The sequence below is a fragment of the Pantherophis guttatus genome, chromosome 2 (assembly GCF_059756535.1).
Source record: "Pantherophis guttatus breed Tessera chromosome 2, ASM5975653v1, whole genome shotgun sequence".
In the NCBI taxonomy this organism is placed as follows: Eukaryota; Metazoa; Chordata; class Lepidosauria; order Squamata; family Colubridae; genus Pantherophis; species Pantherophis guttatus.
Genome location: NC_142064.1, coordinates 58,191,718 through 58,212,499, shown reverse-complemented (window position 1 = coordinate 58,212,499; position 20,782 = coordinate 58,191,718).

Here is a 20,782-nt window from a genome sequence, read left to right as displayed (position 1 = left end):
TTAACAAACTCAATGACTTATGATTGTGACCATGGCAACACGTTTAATTTTTAAAAATTCTTTTACTTTGTACTGTGTTCCTTTTACTTCATCACCAAGCAACCAGCAAATCCTGATATAAATTTGATTTACAGCCAGTTTTGTTATCAGGAAATAAATAAATGGGAAAATGCTTTTCTTTTGGAAGACTACATGTTGCTAATGATTTGAAGTTGTATATTTCTTTACCCAAGAAGCATTAATTGCAAAGGGTTTTGTGTATGTTTGCTGGTTAGGGTTATCTATCTATCTGCCTGCCTGCCTGCCTGCCTGCCTGCCTGCCTGCCTGCCTGCCTGCCTGCCTATCTATCTATCTATCTATCTATCTATCTATCTATCTATCTATCTATCTATCTATCTATCTATCTATCTATCTATCTACCTACCTACCTACCTACCTACCTACCTACCTACCTACCTACCTACCTATCTCTTTGCTATCTTTAATATATTTGCTATATACTGTATATGTTATAGTGTTTCTCAATCTTGGCAGCTTTAAGATGTATGGACTTCAACCAGAGATGAAATTCCCTTATCTTCCCTACCGGTTCACAAATATGTGCGCACAGTTGTCTGCACATGCCCAAAGCCTTCTGCGCATGCGCAGAGGCTTAAAATGTCATAAAAAAGCGACATCATGACGTCTGTGCAGGTGGGTGGAGCCTCCCGCAGCCACTGCTACCGGTTCGCCCAAGCCGGATAGAACCGGCTGAATTTCACCCCGACTTCAACTCCTAGAACACCCCAGCCGGACATTGGGGATTTCTGGGAGTTGAAGTCCACATATCTGAAAATTTCCAAGGTTGTTTGATATTGCTTTATACAGCATACTGTATAAAGTATACATTATACATTATATTGCTATATATTGTATACTTTATATTTCTTTCTATATTCACCAGTAGTTGGCAGCTGGGTGCATCAGTGAAACATTTGCAAATAAATGGTTTCTAACAGTTTTTACAACCATATAAGCCATTCTTCTTTCTAGCATGCAGTGCTCCCATGGAACACAGTATCTAAACATTCGTGTGTACCTAAAGGAAAAAGGGCTATACTTTGCTATACCATTTAAAGATTAGAGCTTAGATGGATTGCATAAATGATGGAAATACATTGGAATTTGGTTAAATTTTTCCAGCTTGCTCATATTTCATACAACTTTATAACGTTAATTTTTATATTCATTCTGCTGTTTCTTCCTCCTTTTGTTCTTCCATGATGATGAAAATAAAACTATAGAACTTTTTCTTGGCATGACAAAAGCTAAGTGTGCACATTACTGTAGTTTGTTAATTGAGGCATCTAAAATTGAAGGAGGGACTTCAGCCATGATTCAAATAATCATATAAAGTTTTACACTTCAACTGCACACATTGTAGTAAAGTTGGGATGGACTTTGTTCCTTCAGTTAATAAATGCAGATAGGAACAGTCCTATCATTAGATACAGGAAAGTATCTACTTCATCTACTATGTCCTAGTGAAGCATTAGCCATTTTGGCTGTTTCTCTTGAATCTCTGGCTATTCCCTTTCATTGGAAAACAATGCTGTCAATGTCAATGTAATGTTTGCAGTTGCAGTTGTTCTTAAGTCTCTGGGGTCAATGTAAGATTCAATTGCCAGTGTAGTTGATCTTTGTAAGTAGATAGAAAGAAATATAAAGACATCACTGTGGAGTCATAGAAGTTGAGCGGGCAAAAATTGGAGACTGAGAGTTGTAATATTTCTGCCAGCTACACTGCAAAACCAAGAGAAATTCATTTAAGCAGAAAAATATTCCTCTTCCCTCTTGTACTTGTGATAACTTGTCACTTTAGAGTGGAGCTCAGGTTTCCTCCTCTAGCAGTATTTCAGTTCTCTGTTCTCCCGATATCTTCTGATACTTTGATGAACATGCTTTTGGATGCATTCCATATACTTCCTGCTTAACTCATACTTGGCTGTCAAGTGATATAAAGAGTATCTATTGAATGTAAAGACTATCATACCTAAAATTTAAGATAGTTATCTTCATTATGAAAAACATTTAGACCCATAATTAACTTTAAGATGCTGTATTTCCACTGAAGACTTACGCACATATTGATTGTGTTGTAAGGAGAGAAAAAAGATTGTTTTTCATAATTTCTGAAGCACAATAACACCAGGAAGTCAATGTTCCATCATTCTTGCCCAATGACCCTTGAGTTTTCCCACTTTCATCAATGCAATATTGCCAAATAGGGGGGTTCGCTAAGGAACTGAAGTATAATCTTGGAATAAGTGTGGATTGCTTTTAGCTATCATGTGTAACTCATCAAAATGTTGAAATAGATTTTTTTCTTCTTCACTGCAACGAAAACAATTGAATGAAACGGAACTGGCAGATAGTTTTCTTTGCATGAAATTTTTCCAGATGAATTTAATTCCACAAAATATAGAAAGTTCTTATATACTGAATTTGCAAAAAAGAAAAAGAAAGCAACAACAACAAACATGTTGATTTGCTAAAATAACACAGTAATTAAGTACACATGACCTACATTGCATAAATATACTCATACTTCTGTGTTTCCTTCATGATCTAAACAACAACATAATAGGCCTGGGGGAAGTGATTTAAATTGAAAAATGTGTGGAGCAAAGATGTGTGGAGCAATTCCATCTCCACTTTACTCCATAATTCTACTCAAATTTAAGACTACTGCACTTGTATATACTATTTTTTAAAAAATCTATTGGAACAGAAGCAGATTGTGATTTTTTTTACCCATTTAGGCTGTCTTTTACCAAAATTGTCAGTGCAAATTCTGCTATTTGATAGCTCTCAGCCATGTGCAGGAAGGGCTAAAATTGGTTTCTGTGGCAGTCTATCATTTTCATTTATCCAACAAAAAAGCATTCTGAGTCACTGATTATATTCCACTAGTTTTGATCCCTTTAATTCTCTCTTTTTGCAATCCTTTCTTTTTTATAAGGCTCCAGATATTCAATATAGTCAGTTGGAACAGCCAACTCTTTGCCTAACTGTATTAATATATTAGAAGACAAGGGAAGTAGGTAAGATTTATCCAAATAATGCTTTCCAACATACTGTACTGCTTTTATAAAATTAGGATGCTTGATAGGTTGCTGATCTAGAATTGTCAAAATATCAGCATGGATAGTAATTTATACTCACATTATGCCAATGTAATTCTCTTAATGTCTATCCTACCATGGTGGCCAAGGTTCAAGGTTGAAATTAAATAGCCAGGGTGAAAGTGGGCAGCCCTGCCGAGTGCCACATTGTAATCCAAGAGTCAGAAATCATATCATTTGTTATAGTTCTGGCACAGAGTTGCAAGTAATAAATCTCAATCGAAAGTCATATCTAATAATCACTTGCTCTAGGAATTTGATCCAAATCAAATCAAAAGGGTTTCTTCATCTAAAGATTCTTGTACTGCAGAATCCATTTTGTTCTTGGCTATATTGAATATATTAGTTAATAACTGTAAATTGTTTGATGCTTAATGATTTTTTAAAAACCGCAATTGGGAAGAATAAATTATGTCTGAGAAGATCCCCTGCAACTACCTAGCCAGTATAGTATAGTAGTTAACATCTATAGTAGTTAACATTAATTGATGCAGTAAGTCTACAACTAGCACAAAAGTTTGGATCTTTATCTGGTTTTAAAATCACTCTTATATGTGCCTCATAAAATGATGGCAATTTACCACTCTTAAAAGATTCATTATATGCTTCCAAAAGTATAAAACACAACAAACCTGCAAATGTCTTATACTATTCTACTGAAAAACCATCTGGGCCATGAGCGTTACCATTTTGCAACAATTGTGTAGAGTCTAGTATTTCCTGAAAAGACAGAGGAGTTTTTAATAAGCCAATGTAATCCTTTTGCTCTCCTAAAATAATAAAGGACACTTCCTCACGGGGTCTTTGTACCATTTCAAAAGGAATTCCACATTTACATGATTTCACACAGTCTCTGTTTGGCAGCTGATCCAACATATTTCTGGCTCATCGGCTGAGTACCTCAAATTGTAGAAAAGGTAACTTGTTTATTTGCGATGCTGAAGCTCTGCAGAATTTATGGACAGACATTTTTCATTTGTGGTGATCATCACCTCATACCTCCTAGCCATCAATACTCTTTCTCTCTTCCATTAAAAGTCGGGTATCCTGCCTGCAGGCTCTCTAAACTGTTTATCTTTTTTCCAACACCATAGCAATATGCAACTAAGATTTAGAAGTATGAGAAAAATGCCTTTTGCAAAATGATAAAGCAAGCACATTCACATGTAAACTGAAACCACAGGTACTGGGGTATTAGGAATTTATTATCTTGTAATTTGAAGAGTGAGTGATAGATCTTACTACGCAGGGATCCATGTTAATCAGCAAGACATTTCTGAAATTTCTTATGAGCTAGCTGAAAATAAGCCTGATTAATTCAATGGTATTATCAGCATGTTTTTAGTGTTCCAAGGACAGCAAGAATAAAAATGATTATAGGCTAGATTTAACAGGAGGACCTGAGGACTGAACTTTAAGAAATTTCCAGTTTGACTTCCAAGCATACGTGTTTATATATTAAGAAATTAAAGAAGTGGAATTCTCATAAAGAAAGTGATAGGATTCTCACCTTTCCAAATACAATTTCTAATGGAAGAAAGCTGCCAGGATTATTACATTATCACACTTATTAATATTAAAAGGATCTAACCAATAAAAAAATCATTTCTGGTATCCCCAATTTGATTTTAATCATCATAAGATTCCACCAATTTTAGTATTTTTATCACATGCTTTAATTTCTCTATTTTACAAAAGTGAGACTGTATGCTCACCCAAGACCAAAGCAGTAAATTAGATCTATCAAGACGCTAGATCAAAAGAATTACCCAAGGCAGCCCTTGGATCTAAACTAGTAAGTGTTACAATAGGTACAAGAGGAATCAGGCTAGGAATGGCTGTGATTCCAATATATCTAGGGAGACAGAATGCAATGTCAGATTTCAACAAAGATACCATAGTCATTTTACTTTAGGCTCCACTACCTGATCTGAATCCTGGATCACTCGCAGCCAGAACCTTTGGATTGCGTTCTTATTCCTTTCTGACTGGAAAAACCCAATACAGACATGCCAGTGCTTATTTCAACAGTTTTCTTACAGATCTGTACAATCAAGCCTTTTAAAATAGAGATTAAGTCTGATCACACAAAAGATACTCAAGGACTGCGACTTGCTGCTTCTGTTTGCAAGCAGCAAAATTACTGGTATTTGCTCAAAAATCTTAAAAAAGGAAGCTTCCTTCACATGTCTCTATTTTTGGAGTAGAAACAGCTTTTGACCCTATTCTTCCCTTTTTGGTTGAAAAAAACTAATTTCTTACCAAGCACTCTTTCTGCCCTAAAGAGTAGAAAATGGGTTTGGGATTACTGTCAACATTACTCTTAGATTTTTATCCAACCTTTTTATATATCTCAAGGCAGCAAACATTAGGGTTGCCAGGTCTGCTTCCAAAAAATAGCGGTCAAGCGCTGGGGGGGGGAAGTTAAGTAGTAAAAAAATAAAAAAAAATTTACAATTAAATTATATATTTTTTTACAAACATTTTAACACGTATTAAAATAATCACTTCAAAACTTTACTTAAAATTCAAAACATCAAATAAATTATAATAATATGTAAAATATTAAATTACATTTTACTTTGCTGTCGTGTGTATTTTTTATTTGACTGCGCAGCTTTGATCAATTCTTTGTGTTTAAGGAATAATTCTTTAATTTCAGTACAACGTTGAGAAATATTAAAAAATATACAAAGTTCACTTCGAACTGATGGTACAAGCAGTTGGTTATGTTCGTCAGTCCACAAATTTCCCATGACGCTGAAAATTCGTTCAACGTTTGCATTTGATACCGGAATTGATGCACAATATTGGAACAGTTTCAGTAAACTTGGAGCTGGCTCTTTCTTGAAAAAGTACATCCACTTATCAAGGGATGAATCGCCCTGCAGATGAACATAAACTTCTTCTAAGGCAGAAATTTAATCGAAGAGAGTGTTGGGTGAAAGTTCTTCTCACCATGGTGATAATAACCAGATGTTCGTCATTTCTTCTAAAGTTGGAGGATTATTGCGATCAATTAGATTGAAACAATTTAGCATCTCATTTACTGAATCGGTGAAATTATACCACTTTTCTAGGTACGCAATGGCTCTTTGATACACGTTGATGGTTTCTTCCTTGAACTTTTGCACGGCATTCTAAGGCAAATGTTTTTTACGTAAGGCAAATAAAACTTTCATTCCAAAAAACTGCTCATTGTATTTTTTTTGCAAAGAATCACACAGCTTACACATGATAATGTGAAGATCACATGCAAGAATTTTCTTGCTTTCCAGCTTCAGTAGGTTGTCTTACATTATTGACATGAAGAAGTGCATGAAATATAAATACAATTCTGAAATTGTTGGTTCATCGTCCTTTGCAAGTTCATTTTCCTGATCCGAAATAAGGTTCCAGATAACTTTATGGCACTCATCAGATCCAAGAGTAATAAAATAAAATTTTAGAGGTATCCAGTTTAAAAGAAGTCTTTCGACTGCTTTAAACAAACTTAACCAACGTGTTGGAACATAGCGCAAAACTTCATGGAATTCTGACTCGCAAAACTCAAAAAATGATTTCAACTCTTCTTGTTTCTTCGCAGAATTCGAAAATTCGGCAAAAACCTTCAGCACTACTTTTTTGATATCAAAAGATAACTGCTTTAATGCATTTTTTGCACTGTTGTGTAAAATGTGATTATTGCAATGAGTAGCTACAATATTGTCATTTTCTAGCAATAATTTTTGGTAAACAGATTTGTTCACTCCATAACTGACCGATGCATTATCTGCTGAGTAAGCTGAAACATCATTTATTTCCAATTCGTTATCACTAAGAACTCGACACAGCTGATTTTTTATTGATGTAGAATCTTCGAAAGAATCCTCATAAAATGCTAAAATTTTCACACACAGTCCTTCTTCACAAGTAAAATATTGTGCGACAACAGGATACATTTTGCGATTTCCCTTGTTTGATGCGTCAGTGGAGAGAGAAAATGGAATTCTAGTTTTAAGATCATTGAGAACCAACTCAATAGAAAAAGGATACAAAACCTCATTGACAATAGCTGATGATTTGGTTCTTCCACAAGACATCTTTTTTACAATTTCTGAATCATGAAAAATTTGCTTCATTAATTTAATACCGCAATCTTGAGCCAGGAAAGAAATATGGTGTTTGATCCCATGGTAAATTTCAGCCATTTCAGCTACAGTCACTTTCTCACTGAAAGAGGAGTCTTTAACAATGAAAAACGAATTGATTCGCTTGTTGCTGGAAGCTATTTTCTCCTTGTCTAAATGATTTTTTGTGCTTGCATGCTGTGTGACAGCTTTTATATCATTATATTCAATTGTGAATGATTTCACAATTTACAGTAGGCCATCGTATTTGTTCTGTCAGTTTTGTTGTTGGTAATCCATGCAAAAGTAGCTTCCCAGTCTTTGGTGTATTTGCACACTCCTCTCTTTCGTTTTAAAGAATTCGAATCTCACCGCTGTCACTCTCATCACTCGACGCCATTTTAGGTCAGTCAGCACAAGCTACAATACTTCTTAAAAATGTGAACTGTACATAATTTTATAATATATTTTTATTTCAATCTCAACATTAATTTTTTCGGAGAATCGAGTTCAATGGATATTCGATCTTTGTCTCATTCTAACTTATGAAAAAAAAGACAAAAAGCGATTCTCCTATCCTTATTCTCTTAGACTGTACAGCTTTAGATTATGTACCATTTCATCATAAAGCTTTTGAATAAAAAAAAAGTCCACTATTTTGTGAAAAAAAATAGTGAACATAATGTGAAAAAAGTGGATTGTCCGCTCAAATAGTGGACACCTGGCAAGGATAGCAAACATACTTCATACTCGTGTTTCCTATCTCCCCACAGCAATAATCTGTAAAGTGGATTAGGCTGAGAGAGAGTGACTCTCCCAAAGTCACCTAACTGACTTTCATGGCTAGAAGAGGCCTAGAACTCATAGATTCCTCCTTCCTAGCTCAGCATGTCCACTACAGTACACTAAACTGCCTCTCTGGTTAGACAGACCAGACCGTTAGCTCCAGTTTATAAACACAACAAGTTGGTAGGGCTCAGTATTTTACTCCAACCTCATATTTGGAAATCATGGAAACAGAAGGAAAAAAGCATTTAGAGGGAAAATCATATTCAGTAGACAGATCTCACCATCACTTCCCTTTCAATTAATGTTTTTCCCGCTCTGTTTTCAATGTCCACATGGAGCAGGGGTAAAATCCAGCAGGTTCTGACAGGTTCTGGAGAACTGGAAGCAGAAATTTTGAGTAGTTCGGAGAACTGGCAAATACCATCTCTGGCTGGCCCCAGAGTGGTGTGCAAATGGAGATTTTGCAATATCCTTCCCCCAGGAGTGGGGAGGGAATGGAGATTTTGCAGTATCCTTCCCCTGCCATGCCCATCAAGCCACACCATGCCCACCAAGCCACGCCCACAAAACCAGTAGTAAAAAAAAATTGAATTTCACCATTGACATGGAGGCATGCAAGAAGTAATCAGTGGACAGAAAGACTTATAGACCCTCACCAACACAGATGACCCTAAATTCATGTCAGCAAATGGGAATTGTATCTTTCTTTTATCATGTTTAGTTTGAGCATAAAGATGAAAAGAAAAAGTTTCAGAGCGCAGACCCTGAGTCAAATAATGTTTCTCCATAAAGTACTCTCCAGATATGTTAGGAGTAATGACTGGGATTTCTTTGAGTAATGCTCAACACATCAGGATCAGTGGTGGGTTGCCTCCAGTTCAGACCGGTTCGCAAGAACCAGTAGTAAAACCGGCGGGAGGCCCTGCCCACCACCCCATATGTCATCATCAGCGATCTGTGCATGCACAGAAGCTTCTGTGCATGCGCAGAAGCAAGGCGTATGCGTGAGCGAAGCGATCACGCACGCACGCACTAGCCCATTGCGAACCGATAGTAAAGGTAAGTAGAACCCTCCCCTGATCAGGATGGTGACTACCTGAGAAAAGCCGAACTATAGGGACTTTGAAGAGGATAGCGTCCTTATGTTATGCCTTATCCTTCAGTACAATTTGTCATTATGTAAAAATATTTTCTCTGCCACATATAACCATACAAAGCCACTTTAACAGTATACTCATATGTTTTAGTAATAAGCATGCATTCAGAATTACTTTAGGAAAAATAAATCCACATCTAGAAACATAGAGGTTAAATCATTTCTGCCAATTGCTGACCAAGCATTGTTGGTTTCAAGGAATCAAAACTAATCAGCTAATTAAATACGTGTCTGAAGCTTTCCAGCATTTGTCTCTTAGTACTGAAGTACATACTGTATTTTCCTTACCATTATAATAAAGGGTATAGATTAATTGTGGCCCTCCTCCATCCTTTGCTGTTCAGAAAAAAATATCTTTGATGTCTAGCTTCAATATAAATTGGCCCCTTCAGTATGCTATACAGTCCAGTACTTAATCTGGGAGCAGGCAATCTGTAATCTTCTCAATATTTTTGGATTTCAATTCCCATTCTAATGAATGATGTTGGCTATTTTGATTAATTGGATTTGGAGTACAGCAGGATTTGAAAAGACATACCAATTTTATCCCACTGATATTGTATTTTAAGATAGCGAAAGACTAGAGCTCTCTTGTTGGGTCTTTGAAAATAGGCAGCTATGATAGTTTTGGAGCAAAAATGGATAACATTTTAGTCAGGGGCTAATGCAAATAAAGAAGTATTGCTGACTTAGATCCTTCAAGCTACATATAATCATTCCCTGATTGAAAAAAGACTACTGATCAACTCATACAGTATAATACTATATCACCTTTCTAGGTAACTCAGCAGGCGAAAAAGAAGTGGAAGATGGAGAAAAGAGCTCATACACCTAATAGTACCGATATAAGGGCCAATTAGGTGACCAATTCGCTTAATTCTATATCCTGCTAGCCCCTCACCAAATTTTTGGGGTGTTTCTATATTTTCTTTATTTGTTTACTTATTTAATTTGTATGCCACCCATCTGTCCTATAAGATGACTCTGCGCAGAGTATAACAGTTATTGTACAAAAGAGCTACCTCTTGCCAAATGTTGTATTTCATTCAGTCTATAAGGGGAAAGAAACTGATACAATAGCCATATTTTTCTGGAAATTTAAAAGCATATTTACTAGTCGTGTGCAGTTATTTTACAGATTAAGATAAGAAAACAGTGGATAAAAAGGTAAAGTAAAGGTTCCCCACGCATATATGTGCTAGTTGTTCCCGACTCTAGGGGGCGGTGCTCATCTCTATTTCAAAGCTGAAGAGCCAGTGCTGTCCAAAGATGTCTCCGTGGTCATATGGCTGGCATGACTAAATGCCAAAGACACACAGAACGCTGTTACCTTCCCACCAAATGTAGTCCCTATTTTTCTACTTGCATTTTTTATGTGCTTTCAAACTGCTAGGTTGGCAGAAGCTGGGATAAGTAATAGGAGCTCATCCCGTTACGCGCACTAGGGATTGAACTGCTGAACTGTTGACCTTTCGATCGACAAGCTCAGCGTCTTAGCCATTGAGCCACAGCATCCCTTTTTTTCTCCCCCCCATTCCAAAATAACTTCCAAATTTTTGCTTTTAGAACTTTTCCCCAGTGTTCTTTTCAGAATTCTTCCAGGTAAATAAAAATATACTTATGTCTGTCTGCATGCACTTCATGCTTCCATTCCAATTCACAGATTTCCAATTATATTCAAGTTGGAGTACTGAGCAGCTATTCCAGAACATTTACCTTTCTTTCCTTTTATGCCTGATTGAAAATTTGTTTTAGAATGTCATCTTGCTGAAATAGTCAACCTTTTTTCAGCTTCAGTTTCTTCATATATTAACCACTAGGATGTGTTGATAATTAATGAAATCCATTCTTCCTTCCTCCTACATACAATATTTCGTGTACCATTTGCTGCCACACAAACCCAAACTCTAACAGATTCCTCCTGTACTTAGCAGTTGGCAAGGTTTTTTTGTTTTTTTTTCAAATCCTTCACCCCCCCCACCAATATATCTTTTAAAGGTGGCGGCCAAATTGTTCAGTTTTTGTTTCATCAGTACAAAGTGCTGTTCCAAATGTGTTTCTTGAGTTTTCTTTTGCACTTTTTAAGCCATGATTTTTGTGATGAGATTAGAGGTAATATTTTTTGACAATTTTCTCTTGAAGATTGTTGTTTTGTTAACTACACTGTACTATGGAATTGTGGACAATCACTCCAGTGTGAGTTTATTAAATTTATCACTTGGTCATTTGTAATGATTTGTTATTTCTGTATTGCAGAATTTTTTTTTGGTCCTTGAGATATTGCCTCAACGCTTCTATTTCTTAATAGTGTTTTTCACAGTTAAAGCTTCTAGTTGGAAGTGTTTAAAGATTTTTTTTTTTTTTTAGTCTTCCTGAGTTTTTTAAGTGTGAATTATCTTCACCTATGAATGTTCAGGCAGCTGTTGGGAGGAAAAGCACATGATTGTTGAATGTAGAGAGAAAAAGGATCACAATCAGAGATGTTAGAAAGATCAGCAAATGTGTACACTTGTGGAAAAATCTTCCTCTTTCTGGTTGTAAGCCAAACTTTTGGGTCCTAAATAATAGTAAAATAATAACGAATGGACATGAAGAATATCCAAACTTCTGCATCACCCATATTCACAGTTTTATTATTTTACTATACATGAATAGTAAGTATGAACTCAAATTTGCATAAAGAATTCTCATTTAATTCAGGGTCAAAATGACATTTCATTAAAAAAGACTCTTTTTTTGATAATATATCTTTTTACACATTTCTGTTTTTCTATCTTCTTTCTTCCTATGTTTCCTTTCTATTGTTACCTCACAACCTTAAATTCTGAACATAATAACATAACAGGATATAATGGTTGCCTAAAGATCAGATACTATAATCTTTCATTTTTCCCTTAATTTCTTCCTTAGTTTATGGTTACAGTAATAATAGAAATGAGATGTATATTTAGATACATGGGAATTAAAGCAACGGTCAAGTAAAATTTGCTTAAAAACCTTTGCCATTTTTAAACAAAAACAACACTAAGCTTTTTAAATTTCTACTAATATTCCCAGTTTGAATAAAGGAAATATTTCCAATCTTATTGATTCATCTGATTCATTTTATAACAAATTGGGCATTTTACCTTGCTTTTAACCAGCTCTCAGAATTCCTGAAAATTTAATAATTGGCTGCCTCAGAAGCTGTTATGAACTGCTGTAGCACACCACTGTCCAAGCTGGAACTTATACCAGTCAGACTAGATATAGTCATTTAATGATTCCTTAGGAATGTACATGTTCATATACATATCTAATTTTATTGAAAACTTTAAACAGAAGAATAAGACTAATTTAAACAGAAGAATAAGATTAATACGAACTAAAATACAGAAAAATAAAACAGGAAAGATGAAAGAAAAAAAAACAAAAAGTGCCAAAAGAAAAAGAATATTTTTTCTTTTTCTTTTTAATTTGATTTATATGCCGCCCTTCTCCGGAGACTCAGGGCGGCTTACCATGCGCTAAGCAATAGCCTTCATTCTTTTGTATATTTATACAAAGTCAGCTTATTGCCCCCACAACTGGGTCCTCAATTTAGAAAGGATGGAAGGTTGAGTCAACCTTGAGCCTTGGCGAGATTCGAACCTGCAGTAATTGCAGGCAGCTGGTCTTAATAACCAGCTTAATAACAGGGTGCCTTAGACCACTGTACTACCAAGGTTTTTAGCAGTAAAATACAGTGAATAGCAGTAAAATACAAATGAAAGAAAAAAGTTATAAAGAAGTGGCTTCCAATACAAATATAAATTGACCTCTCTCTTCAAAGTTATATCATGTCTCTCTTCTTTCTTTCTATTATATATCCTATCTAATAATAAAAACCATGAATCATAAGATTATTTTTATTCTATTTTATGCAGAATCCATATTGGGTTTCCAATCATCAATAAACATAAGTTTTGTCTTTTCTCTAATCAAACAAGTCAATGGACATTTCAGTAACTTCACTGAAGTTATGGAGAGCCATGGAGAAGTTTATTAGATATACACACACACACACAATGTTAGATTGAAGAAACTGCTCTTTTAGGAACTATTATTTATCAGAAACTTGCTTTGTTCTTTCCAGTTTCATCCATTTTAATCTAGCCTAAGAGAAAGCCAACTATTCATCCAAACCCGATTCACTGAGAATCAAAAGGTGGATGCATTCTCTAGATACAGGGAGCAATTATAACCTCTTCCATTTCCTTTAGTTGTTTTTCTCTGTGAGCTGGTTTTTCATCAGTCTCAATATCAGCCAACTTGGCTGGAATTCAGCTTCACCTCATACAAACCTTGGGAAAAGTGAGGAAAGGTCAGATGGCATAACAGATTATACAAACTGGGGTTATGTAGTTTACATCCTGAAGGAATGATAGAAAACTCTCTGTCAAAAGAAAAAAAAACATACTTATTCAGAAAACAAGAATTTGGCTTGCCCAAGTTGACTTGTTACCTTCTAACTGAAGACTGACCAGTGTGATTAGAATATATTGACTAAATATTTGTTCCTCTTTATAGAAGGATCTCTATCACAGCTTATGAAATCCAGAGGCCAGTCTCATTTACAAAAGGAAAAAAATCTGGCGTTGCTCAGCATACAGGAAGTAAATACTTAAATATATTTATCTCTCTGAATGCTCTTGGTATTCTGTCAAACTAGACATTGGCTAGTTTTGTATTAGAACAGCAAACTTGTTCTCTGAACTTATGGATTCTAAGTATCATACAGCTCACCCACAAGAAGATCGCATGAATGGGCTTGAAAGGGTCTTCTGGAAAACCTCCTGGGTGTGTGTGTGTGGATTATCCATTCACCAATATTTTTAAAAAATGAATGTGCTCAGTGGGAATCAGGTGGAAACTAGTTGGAAAAAAAAGAGAAAACAGAGTACTTGGTCAGTATGGAGTATCTGGGCATAAAATATGGCAAGCTATAACCCTGGTCCCAAACATTCAACATACGCAACATATTTTTGCTCAGCCACACTTTTGTATTTAATAGATCAGAAAACTCCAAAGTTTTGAGTTCTAGGGATACCTTTAAATTTGAGGAAATAATTGCTGGGAAAACAAAGAAAAGCTTAAAAACTGATCAAAATGTAAATGCCATGTGAAATATTTGATGTTAATTAAATAAAATACCAAGAAGAATGGAACAGCCAAAGCTCCTCTCAGACACACATTGAAACACTAAGATACCCATTTCCCATTTTAAAGCTACACTTTCTGTCTATCTCAGGAAACATTCTACTATTTTTTAGAATAGAATAGAACAGAACAGAACAGAACAGAACAGAACAGAACAGAACAGAACAGAACAGAACAGAATAGAATAGAAATAATAGGACTGGAAGATCTTCTAGTCCAATTCCCTGCCCATAGCAGGAGGCCTTATTTCATCCTGGACAAATGATCGTCCAATCTTTTCTTGAAACCTCCAGTGATGGAGCACCCACAGCTCCAGGTGGCAGGCTGTTCCATTGGTTAGTTGTTCTTATAGCCAGGAAATTTCTTAGTTCCAGGTTGGATCTCTCTTAACAAGCTTCCACCCATTGCTTTTTGTCCTGCCCTCAAAAACATTGGAGAATAATCCTCTATCTTTTTTATATTGTGGTGACCAGAATTGAACACAGTATTTCAATTGTGGCCTAATTAATGTAGTATAAGGTGATACTATTATTTCTTGTGATCTTGATGCTATTCACGAATGAAGGCAATTAAAAGGCTATTCTTTTATTGATGCAGCCTAGGACTGGTTTTTGGTTTCTTTTTTTTTTGCAGCTGCAGCACATTGCAGGCTCATACTTAAGATAGGCAACAAATAAATTTAATAATAAACAAACAAATAAATAATGCCTTTCAGAGAATTCTTGCTTTTAAAAGGTTTATCTACTTCACTGTGATTTCCAGCATCTTGAAAAAAAAGATGACAGTATGCATATATATGTAGAGATAGGTGTAGATATGATGACATAGGTGTAAATATAATGAGATAGGTGTAGATATGACATATCATACACACTGGTGAATATGCCAAATGCATTGAGTGTGAACAACACACCTTGATACACTCTAAAAAACCATAAACCATTCATAGTTTTTGTAGCTTTAATCAATAAAATCAGGTTTCATTATCAATGTTGATTCTGTGAGATTATGGTATGGATAAGTACTTTATTTCAACAATGTAAAATCTGAATCCGGCTGGCTTCTCTTGCTAGCTCTCAATGCTGGCCACAGAAAACATTCTTTGTTGTTGTTGAAGTAGCTAGGCATGAATCAGTGGTGGGTTGCCCCCGGTTCGGACCGGTTTGTAAGAACCGGTAGTAAAACCGGCGGGAGGCTCTGCCCACTGACCCGGACGTCATCAGAAGTGATCTGCACATGCGCAGAAGAGCGTATGTGTGCACGATGCGAACCGGTAGTAAAGGTAAATAGAACCCACCCCTGGCATGCATATATCACTTTATGGTGGAGATAAAGTTATAGTGGCAGATGGTTTCACATTCTATTGCTGATTAACTGATCTAATAGAAAGTTCATCCTAATTATATATTTTGATAATGATCAGACATCTTTGACCTAATCATACTTTCCCATCCCAACTTATATCATAGGGTTGTTGTTCTAGGAAATTTGGAGAAGGAAGCATTATGTTTGCCACCTTGAAGTGTGCAAAATAAAGGCAGGACATAAATAAAAAATAAGTCACAGTCCACCGTAGCAAAGCAAATATAATGGTTTTTCTAATTCTAATCTTACATTACGTAGCCTTGAAGTCCTTTCTATCTTCTTTAGAATGGATGGAAGCATAAGTATTGGAATGAACAAAACTTAAAATAGTGCCATGATATACATGAAGCACTGTAGACAGCAGTGAAATCTGGCTGGATCTATCTGGCTCGCACGAACTGGTAGCGCCGGTGGTGGGAGGCTCCGTCAACACATTGGGATGTCATTACGTCCTGTTTTTGACTCTCTGTGCATGCATGTACAGAAGAGGTGCATGCATTCACATTTCCAAACTGATAACAAAGGTATGTGCATTTCACCACTGATTGTAGACCTTTGGCAAATTTCTATATATCCATACCTCATCAGCTTTGGGGCAACCTTAATGGTACCTGCTCTTGATGAAAATACTATATGGTTGTGTGAATTTAGCCGAGAAATGGGATGGGGAGAGCAGTCCTATGTCTGGTAAGGAGCAAACGAAAAGAGAATGTGGAACTGTAAAAGCAACTGAAAAGAAAGTAAGTGGTGGACAAAAGGGAGTCAGGAATATGGGGACACAGAGAACATCTTGTCCAGAATATCTTAAAATGTTGCAGTGGAAAAGAAGCATGTAAAGAAAAAATGTTCTGAGAATTAAGAGTGATACTTCATTTCTAGTAAAACTTCTTGCCAAGTCTGCTGTTGAGGAATAGACAATTGAAGAACACAAGAAACTATCTTCCACTTACAAATTTCAAGTGAAAGGAAGTTTACATCAAATTACTCATATTCTGCAGTGTAGGAGGAAAGGGCAGGAGAGGGGCAACCATCCTTTGGGGAAAAAAAAGAGGAACATGATGACCATGCTTTATTTCGTATCCGTTGTTTTGGTCTTTCTTTCCTGTTCTCTTGAGTATTAGTGTTCTCATTCTCATTCATGTCATTCGTTTTGCTTTCATGCCAGAGCACTGTTTTATTTGGTTAACAGCCTGCTTTGAAGCAACAACTCCAGAACATATGTACTGTTGCAGACTGGACTAGAGATCATTGGTTGCAGAGGTAAACTTTCCTTTACATTTCCAACATCAGCATGGAAATCTTGAGTTTGACAGACTCACATTCATGCCTGTCCATGTAGCTCTTTGTGTGAGTTAAGGGCAATTACAATTCCCAGTGCAGACTACCTCATTGGATTGTTATGAAGATAAAAATGAGGCAGGAATATATATTATCACACTGACTGCCCTGCCTAGTGCTTAATTGCAAATTAAATAAATATCAAATATATTTTGATTGGCCAACTGTTTGGACAATATAAGAAAAAAACCCTATAGCAGGTGTCTCCAACCTCCATTTTTGCCAACGGTGCTCGCCCACTGCTTGCACAGAACCATCCCCTCTCTTCCTGCACCGCTGGCAGTCCACAAAGCCAGAAAGATTGGGGACTGCTGCCTTATAAGGTCCTTTCTAGAAGTACAATCCCCACTATTTTTCCCCCCAAATATTCTCAGTTCAGACATAATTTTTTCCTGCTGCTTTTAATTGTATGAGACCTAATCAGCTGGATCTGTTTTAGCAAACAGCCAACATGGGACAAGTCAGAGACTGACAGCAGTTACTTGCCCCGGGCAATCTCTGGCAAGTGAAGGACATAATTCCTTTTATCTCTTTCCTCACATTTGATGTACACATCTGAATCTTCTAAATTGACCTGAGGCTACATATAGGCCATTGAGGGAAGAAAAAAAGGTGCTGTCTTATTAAATCTGCTCCATGTCCTAAAATATATATTGAATTGTAGAATGATTTCTTGATTACTTTATTATACTTAGCATTTCTATCTGGAGCCACTGCAGTTGATTATGCCCTCCAGTGTAGGCTTTGTAGGAGGAGATAATGTAAATAAAGCTACCATTAAATTACTGCAGTAAAGCTATCTTGAAAAGTATTGTACCTGGATGAAGTATCATGATGTGTGAACACAGGTTCTGACAGAAAACAGTCCTACAGACAATACTGAATCAGATAGATTGAAAGACGGAACAGTAAACTTTATAAGAATATAATTTCTAAGCATAAACAAAGGCAAGGCCAGTTTAGCACGATTCCTGCTTTGCAAAGGTCTAAACTGACTATCTTTTCTTAGCATGAACCAACCTGAAGATACTTTTAAGAATTTGGGGCTTTAGCTTTTCTTTATATTTATCAAGTTCCCAGATTGCCTTAGTTTAAATTGGTGTTTAAAATTTAATTTCTCAAAGTACAGTCAAGCATGATATAATAATGCCATCTGTACTAAGATAAATCATCTTAAAAAGGCAGGAACTAGAATAGTCCTTCCCAACTTCACCTCTTTCAAATTCAAAAATGAATAGATCAGGGGCGAAATGTAAAATTTGTTACTACTGGTTCTGTGGGCGTGGCTTGGTGGTGGTGGGCTAATGTGACTGGGTGGCTGTGGCCAACTTTTTTTTTTTTTTAACTTTTCAAAGCATTTTTTCTGCAAATGCAAAAAAATGCTTTGAAAAGCCTCTGCTGATCAGGAACACAGCTGGCATCATCAGAGCCTTTTCAAAGCATTTTTTAAACCACCTCTTCCCTGGAAGAGGTTGCAGAAAAAAATGCTTTGAAAAGCCTGTGATGATCCCAGCTGAGCCGCCCGATCATCAGAGGCTTTTAAAAAAACTTTTAAAAGCATTTTTTTGTTGGAAGAGGTTGTAGAAAAAATGTTTTTAAAAGTAAAAAAAAAGCCTCTGATAATCGCTGGACATGGTGGTGGTGGGGAAGGCGCAGGGATTTTTGCGGGAGCATTTCACCCCTGGAATAGATACTTTATAGCTGAAACATATACATCCAATACTTTAAACACAACATGCTACATAACATCTGAGATTTTGTTCCCATAATAGGGTAAAAAACATAATGTCTGAGAAGATTATACTCAGAAGTGGGTTTCAGCAGGTTCTTACCAATTCTAGAGAACCAGTAGCGGAAATTTTGAGTAGTTCAGAGAACTGGTAGTAAAAATTCTGATTGGCCCCACCCCATCTATTCTCTGCCTCCCAAGTCCCAGCTGATTGGGAGGAAATGGGGATTTTGTAGTAACCTTTCCCTGGATTGGGGAGGGAATGGAGATTTTACAGTATCCTTCCCCTGCCATGCCCACCAAGCCATGCCACGCCCACCAAGCTACACCCACAGAACCGGTAGTAAAAAATTTTGAAACCCACCACTGATTATATTATATGCCTAAATTGTATCCCAGGAGTGATTTCCTATAAAAGGAACAAGGTTTATAAAGAAAAACATTTTAACACATAAGGTATGTACAATTCAAGATTATAATGGAGATTTACTGTAGTCATAACTGATAGAAAAGATTGCGTATTTAATTGCATTCATGATAACGCATTTCTCATTCATTGTAAGAGTTGTTTCCAAGCTAAACCTTAGGAAATATTTGGAAAAATCTGTTTCATGCAAGGAAAGTCTGTTTTCCTGCAAAGGTTAGTTGGCCTTATTTTTAGTTTTCCAGTGTTAATATTTTTCCATTTTTGCAAAGGAAGTGTAAAGAACTGCCAGTACTAGAAATTAAATTCCTTATGTACAGATCTAATATGACACACAGCCAATAATTACAGTTACATCATTAAAGCTAACACCAATCTGGCATTTTCAGGAGCAATAGCACAAAGGCAATGAATCCCTGTAGAAGTCAAATTTTAAAAGGTATTGAAAAATTTGGAAAAAATCTAATTAAGGTTATAATTTAGCTAAGATTATAAATACTGTACACTTACTTATCCATTATCCATTTCTTTGAATTTAATCAGACCTACATCTAAGAGGGTTTCACTGTTATGGCTATAAGATGTTATTGTTAATTGAATCATAACTTATTTACTTTTATTCTACACAGTATGTGTTTTATTTCATATGCATGTATTTCAATTAAATTCATGCTTGATTAAACAGTTGAAAACCAACCTTTTTGTTTCTATAGTTCTTTGTAAAACAAAGGTTTAATTATTTAATTTATTTCAAATAATTTGATCAATTAATTATACAATTGTCTTTTAAATACTGCTTACCTCTCAATATAAAATGTACACAGGGCATGATTCTGCTCTCTCCGAAGCTTGCTTCTGTATAGATATGCAAGAGCACCATCTGCTGAACACATCACTATGTTTTTGACTAAATATTATCTAATCTCCTTTAGGAATGGATATAAAAATAAATAAAATCTAAAGAACAAATGGAGTGGTACTAATTTACTAGTAAGCTTCTAAACATTAATTATAAACAAAATTGACCTATAAGCCAATTTGTCTGCCCATGTGGGTATCTTTATCATAGAGAAATGGCATTTATCTGAAGCTATCCCCACTAGTGATTTCATTTGATAAGTTTGGACCAAAGCAACAGTAATGACTATTTATATTACTTTGCAGTAGTAATGGCTGGATAATGCTATGAGAATCATTGAAATCAGTGTTAAAGAGTTGGTCTGAGTCAGGATGTAAATTAGTAATTCTGTGGTTCCAAATGGAGGAAATGAAGTCAATTTGATGTAATTATCCAATGAGAATTATTCTAAAAATACAATATACATCATTTCAATAATTTTGGAATGAAAGCCACCATGCTAGATCAGGAATGGGGAAAGTTCTTCATAGAAAACTTCGTAATAATCTCTCCATTTTTATCCGTGAGGATGTTCTTCAGCCCTTTTGCCATATTTAAATCAACACGAATGGGAGTATTCCCATTCAATACTCCACTATTTGTAGTTCTAAAAAAGCAAAAAATCATACTG